Here is a 6,920-nt window from a genome sequence, read left to right as displayed (position 1 = left end):
TGTGCAAGCAGAAAAGAATCCTAGAGATGTGTTGTACAACAAGGTGAGCCCACCGAACACCAGTGAGCTGGACATGTAAAATAGTGAAGGCGCTACAGTTTATGTGTTAGTAACTCATCTAAAAATTTAAAAGTCATCTTGTTAATACTAATTTTTACTGTCTTGGTATTACAGTTTTATTGCCTGAGAGAAATAACAAGGCTTCAGGAGTTTAAACTGACCCTAGTTTGGGTCTGGATACACTTGAGAATATCACAAAAAAATAACTGTCCACAACCACCACCAAAGCCATGGCTTACGTGAAATAATCCCAGTTTATTGAAGACCTTCGGGGCTTGTATGTAAAACCTGTGCCTCTTGGAAGGTCTGCACATCCAAGAACGTAAAATAGTGACACGTTAAAAAAAACCCAAATGAGGTTGGCATTCGGGATTCATTTGGTGGCTGCTCTTGGATTCTTTTTTTTTAAGAGAGAAAACCAGGCAGGTCTCAGGGCTTTGGGGTGGCTGGGGGGCCTCCCTCCGGGGTCCTTGTGGTCTGGCTGCCTGGACTGGGGTCCTGAGGGGGCAGCACGGTGGGGGCTGTGGGGTCTGCAGCCACTGGGCACTGCACCACCGTCCAGTAAATCGGCCGGCGCGGGGCCGCCAAGGTCTGGATCCTGTGATGCAAGATCCTCCGTGCAGGGTTGCTCTGGTCAGAGCCTGGTGGAGACAACCCAGGCATCCGGGGCTGCAGGGAGTCCTGCTGCCGTCGGAGGTGAATGACCATTGTTGGCTGGTTGTGGACAGTGACATTGGGCCGGGCAGCGCCCTGTGCCCCTAGAGGCTGTAAACCCAGACACTGTGGCCTTGAAACCTGTGCCTGTGGGGTCTGTGGCCCTGGAGCCTGTGGCCCTGAGGTCTGTACCTGTGGGGTCTGTGGCCCTGAGGCCTGTGCCCGTGGGGGCTGTGCCCCTGGGATCTGTGCCACTGAGGCCTGTGCCCGTGGGGGTTGTGCCCTTGGAGGCTGTGGCACTGAGGCCTGTGCCCGTGGGGTCTGTGGCCCTGAGGCCTGTACCCGTGGGGTCTGTGCCTTGGAGGCTGTGGCCCTGAGGCCTGTGCCCGTGGGGGTTGTGCCCTTGGAGGCTGTGGCACTGAGGCCTGTGCCCGTGGGGTCTGTGGCCCTGAGGCCTGTACCCGTGGGGTCTGTGCCCTTGGAGGCTGTGGCCCTGAGGCCTGTGCCCGTGGGGGTTGTGCCCTTGGAGGCTGTGGCACTGAGGCCTGTGCCCGTGGGGGTTGTGCCCCTGGGGTCTGTGGCCCTGAGGCCTGTGCCCGTAGGGGTTGTGCCCTTGGAGGCTGTGGCCCTGAGGCCTGTGCCCGTGGGGGTTGTGCCCTTGGAGGCTGTGGCACTGAGGCCTGTGCCCGTGGGGTCTGTGGCCCTGAAGCCTCTACCCGTGGGGTCTGTGCCCTTGGAGGCTGTGGCCCTGAGGCCTGTGCCCGTGGGGGTTGTGCCCTTGGAGGCTGTGGCACTGAGGCCTGTGCCCGTGGGGGTTGTGCCCCTGGGATCTGTGGCCCTGAGGCCTGTGCCCGTAGGGGTTGTGCCTTGGAGGCTGTGGCCCTGAGGCTGCCCGTGGGGTCTGTGGCCCTGAGGCCTGTACCCGTGGGGTCTGTGCCCTTGGAGGCTGTGGCACTGAGGCCTGTGCCCGTGGGGGTTGTGCCCCTGGGATCTGTGGCCCTGAGGCCTGTGCCCGTAGGGGTTGTGCCCTTGGAGGCTGTGGCCTTGAGGCCTGTGCCCGTGGGGGTTGTGCCCTTGGAGGCTGTGGCACTGAGGCCTGTGCCCGTGGGGGTTGTGCCCCTGGGATCTGTGGCCCTGAGGCCTGTGCCCGTAGGGGTTGTGCCCTTGGAGGCTGTGGCCTTGAGGCCTGTGCCCGTGGGGGTTGTGCCCCTGGGATCTGTGGCCTTGAGGCCTGTGCCCGTGGGCGTTGTGCCCTTGGAGGCTGTGGCCCTGAGGCCTGTGCCTGTGGGGTCTGTGCCCCTGGGATCTGTGGCCCTGAGGCCTGTACCCGTGGGGTCTGTGCCCCTGAGATCTGTGCCCGTGGGGGTTGTGCCCCTGGGATCTGTGGCCCTGAGGCCTGTGCCCGTGAGGGTTGTGCCCCTGGAGGCTGTGGCCCTGAGGTCTGTACCTGTGGGGTCTGGGGCCCTGAGGCCTGTGCCCCTGGAGCCTGTGGCCCTGAGGCCTGTGCCCCTGGAACCTGTGCGCCTGGACCCTGTGTACCTGAAGGCTGTTCCGCTGGCTGCCAATGACTCACAAGGCAGGGCTGTAGCGAGAGCTGCTGGGGAAGTACCTGGAAGAGGCGTGGCTGCAGGACCCCATGCTGGTTGCTCCAGACCACCAACCCCTGGGGGAGCTGCACCACAGTATAGGGTCTCAAACCAGAAGCGTTCTTCAAAAGCACCTGCACCGCTCTGGGAGTAGAAGGAAGAGAAGCAGGTCCAGGAAGCTCCACTGGTGCTGCAGGCTGCAGGTTCAATCGCTGAGGTGTAGGCTGCTGGCCTGGCTGGATCCCCACAGGAGTGGGGGCCCTAGGGGCACACCCTCTCCCTGAAGCCTGGCTACTGCAAAAGGGGCCCGCTACTCTGATGACCTTCACGCCAGGGGAGATGGTCGTGACCCGGACCTCTGGGGTTCTTTGTAACGCACCTGGGGTGGACAGGGTGGCCGCAGGAAGCGAGCTACCTCTGTTCAGCTGCACAGACGATCTCTGGGAAAGACTGGGTGGCTGAGGAGCAGGGTCAGCAGATGGATGGGCCTGAGAGCTGCCCGCCTGCTGTGAAGTAAAGCTGTCACTGCAGGAGCTCTTCTCTGGGCTCCTGGGACGTCTCTTGAGTGGGGATGGAGGTCTGGCTCTCCAGTCTGGAACTGAGGACTGAATGGACGCAGCCTTAGGCTGTGCTGACTGTGTCCCTGGAGAAGGCTGCCTGAGATGGGCTGAGCCACTGGAGCTGGGTGACGTCTGCACTGGACACTGGGCGCTCTTCTGGACCAGCTGCTCGGATCGACTGACCACTCTCCCGGCATCAGTCTGTGGCCTGGGCAGGAAACTCTTGAACTGGTCATCTGTGGAGGCCTGGGGCAGACACGGCTCTCTCTCCCTTGTGGCTTCTTTCTCAGACCCATTTCCAGCGGCAAGTGAATTATCAGTTGGCTGCCTGATGGTCAACCTCGTTGCCTGGGATTGGTAGGCAGCCTCACATCCAACTGCAGAATCACCTAGTACCTCCTGGGTTGGTTGTGACTCCTCGTATCTGACAGACTTCTTCCCTTTAGCATACTTCTGCACATCCACTTGAGCAGGGACGGCCAAGTTACCGGGTCTCTGTATTGACGTATCTACACAATTGCCTGCTTTAGAAATTTTGAGGTCATACAGTTCATTTGCTTTACTTTCTCTTTTTTTTTTGCAAGAAGTCAGGATTCTTGGCTCAGGAGGAGGTGGACAATGGGACAGCTCCTGTTGCTGATTCAGAGTGGGCGCCGAAAACCTCCTGAGGCTCCTTTTCATGGCAAGAGTGTTCAGCTTTTGTTTGTTATAGAGCAGTCTGTTTTCAGTGCAGGCTACTGATACAGAAGGGTCTAGACACAGTGGTTCCGCTGTAGCTAAGATCAGTTGGCTCTCAAGCAAAAGTTTGTCCTCCTGGGTCCAGTTCTGGTGATCGCTGGCTATGGCCTCTACATCGCAGACTAACGTCTGCATGGTGGGACGTAAGAGAACATGCCTGCTTTGGTAACGCGGAGGTTCCCCAGCACTGGACTGCCTGTAGTCCCGTATCTCTGCTATGACACACCCCTGATGAAAAACGTTAACCGCAGACTTTTCCAGGAAATTCAACAAAACAGGAGGTAATTCTTCTGCATCCAAATATTCGAGAAATTCTCGTTCTTCATAAGGCAGCCGAATGCTCTCTGAAAATGATCCATTTTCCCCCTCGAGCATCAGGGAATAGCCCTGCTTTCCTGGGTACAGGTTGATCACCAAACAGGGCAACGACTCTCTCCTAAGAAGCTTCTCTAACAGGTTCACGTTGCTTCTTAATTCCTCCGTAACCTCAGGCTCTTCTTCACATTCTTCAACATAAATGTCATACAGTTTTTCCTGGAGAGATGTCTCTCCGCTCGACGAGTATTTCCTTTTCGGCGGTCTCTGCTGGGCAGTTGCAATGACATACTCCGCAAGATCCAAACCTTGCTCTACAGCTTGTTGCATTATCGTACAAGATGGGGACCCTGTAAGAAGAGAACATGGAAGTGGGCGATGAACCGGGCAAAAACTCTTATCCGAAGTATCGATGTGCAGTCTTGCAAACGCAGCCACTCGACTGTGGAGTGAGCAGCGTACCTCCAAATGAACACCAAGAAACCTGCCCCGTGCCCCCCAAGAAGCAGAGTGCAAAATACCTGCCATTTGGGGAAATCCAGCGCTGGTCTAGCCTCGCGCTCCCGCAGATGGGCCGGAAGTAGATGGAAGCGGTTCTCCAAGCTCCCAACCCCCCGCCCAGCACAGCGCCCCCTAGGTGCGCATGCGCAGGTCGCAGTTTCCTGTCTCATCATTCAACTACCTCCTGGACGTCTGGCTTGCAGTTCGCACTTCCGAGACTGAAACTGCACTTGTGCCAGCTGCTGGGCAGCGACAGGCCCTCTTCATAAAACCTTGAAAGCAAGCATCCCAACGTACAAGCGGTCATCATTTTTTTTTTTTTTGTACGGCTTTAGTACACACCAATTTTCATGGTAATCAGTTGCTGGGAAGGTCATGAAAGGTGGCCGTTTCTTTCTTTGGCGATCACGTCACCAAAAATTACCCACTGTTTTGGGCGTCATTTGTTCCCAAGGGCAGGACTGCTCCTGAGGTCCATCTTCAGTTTAACACACCCAGTTTGTACCTCTTGACTCCAGGGACACTGGCTGTATTCGGCGCAAGCATCAGAATTCTTCAATGACTCTTCCCATGATCTCCTGCCTGATGCTTTTCATGGAGATGTGCACGGTAACGTGACATTCTTTGACATAAGGGCTTTCCTTTTATTTCCCTAGCTATTTCAGAAAGGGCTTTTAGTGTGTGGTAGGTAAGTTATATTGTCTGGCAATTGCAGTTCAGGATTAAGCTGTTTTAAAAGGCGGTTTGTGTCTGATAGGGTTGAGAACTATTCTTCCTGGTGCTGGCAGCACAGTTTAAATGATTACTCTAACTGTAGACCATAGCTACAGTCCTAGGGACGGTTTAGAAGGATATGACTGAGTCCTAGATACTTTATGGGCCATTGTTTTGTATTAATATTGTTGCCTTGAAATATGCCAGCCTTTTGAACAAACTTTTTTTTAAACCTCATGATGCTTAGATTTAGACATAATGATAACAGGATATTCATTCTGAAGAGTCACAACTGAGAAGAATCCAAAATCAATTGGTAAAACTCCTGAATTACAGACTACTATAAAATAAATGTTTTTCTGACCAATAGCAATTATGATAATTACATATTACAGTAGATACAATCTATTGAAATAGGACTAATAACTCCTTGACTAAGAGTTCCTGAAGCATATCCCTTGTTCAGGACTGGACAGGAATCATTGTCTCCTGGCATGTCAGTTGTCTTGGGGCAAGGGTATAAGTCCTCCCTTGGTATCACCAGGTGACTGGTTTCAGGACCCCGCGCCCACCCTGCTGCTTTTAGGGACGAGCCAACTGCCCAGAGCCAGGTCCTCTGACTGTTGTGTGTTCTGTGCCAGGGGGTCTCAGTCTTGGTGCTAGTGACATTTGTTAGGGGGGACTTTCCCGGGCACTGCAAGATGCTTGCTAGCATCCCTGGCCTTACCCACTAGATGCCAAGAGCTTTCATCCCTGTCGTGAGAACCAAACACAGCTTGAGGTATTGCCTGATACCATTGGGGGCATATCTTTCCCTTGGTTCGGAACCCTGAGGTGCCCTGCTCTGTAAACCATGAGCTTGATCGCAGTCAGCCCCTCAGCTGATGTCCCCGGGTGCCCCTCTCTCAGGAGAGAGGTGTATCTGACCCTCTCCTCTGGGATGGACTACAGGTTCAGTTGTTGTGGTGACTGGGTCTTTGGGCGCGGTCCCCAGGAGCCATCCCTGACAAGAGGATTCGAGTGCAAGGAGTTTATTTGGAGTTCATCCTGAGAAACTCTGGGCAGGGAAAGGGCAGCTGAGTCAGGACTGGGGAAGAAGGTGGTAAAAGGCACAGTCAGGAGCAGAAGGCTGCTGGGGACAACCGGTGCCTGCCGGGGGCCTTTGGGAGACAGTGCCGAGCAAGCGTCGGGTGGTCCTACCTAGAGGCACAGAAGCTGGGATACATATCATCCACTCCTCTCTCTCACTGGCTGAGGACAGTCCTGGGGGCCGTATTCCCGACCCCTCTGGGTTGCCACATATGAGTGCTGCCATGCTACTGTGGCTGGAATGCCCTCGGTGAGCGTCAGGAGTGTTTGCAGTGATGCTCAGTGCTCCTGTCCAGGATGGCAGTACCGTGCGGGCATGGGCAGGGCCCTGGCAGCATGGGCTACGCCATCATTCTCGATGATGCAGAGAGTGTGCCATGTAGTGTATCTGGGCATGTGGACACATGAGACTCTTTTGCCTCCAAGCAAAATGAGTGATTTCACGTGAGGTTTTGTCAGCTGCTACAGCCCACCAGGCTGACAGTGGAGAGTGCGATCCTCGCCTTACTCCTCATGGGGTAAGGCAGTCTGACCGCACGTGCACTGGCTGAGGCTCTGGGCCTAGCCGTGCGTGTGTCCTGGTGAGCTCTGGTTGGCCTGCCAGGGCTTCTTGTGGCTCAGCTACCCCCTGCTCCTGAGCCCCCTAATTGCCTGGTCTTTCGACTGGAAGAGGGTTTTTGAAATTTTTCGCAGTGCACACCAT

The 6,920-nt window shown here is 55.3% G+C and overlaps 1 pseudogene; it reads right to left on the bottom strand.

Moving 5' to 3' along the window:
* Positions 1–2,505: 2,505 nt before the first annotated feature.
* On the bottom strand, positions 2,506–4,243 carry LOC102188485 (annotated as a pseudogene).
* Positions 4,244–6,920: the final 2,677 nt, after the last annotated feature.

Source organism: Capra hircus (genome assembly GCF_001704415.2).
Source record: "Capra hircus breed San Clemente chromosome X unlocalized genomic scaffold, ASM170441v1, whole genome shotgun sequence".
Taxonomy (NCBI): Eukaryota; Metazoa; Chordata; class Mammalia; order Artiodactyla; family Bovidae; genus Capra; species Capra hircus.
Note: the sequence above shows the minus strand (reverse complement) of the source record. Positions and strands in the feature narration are given on the sequence as shown.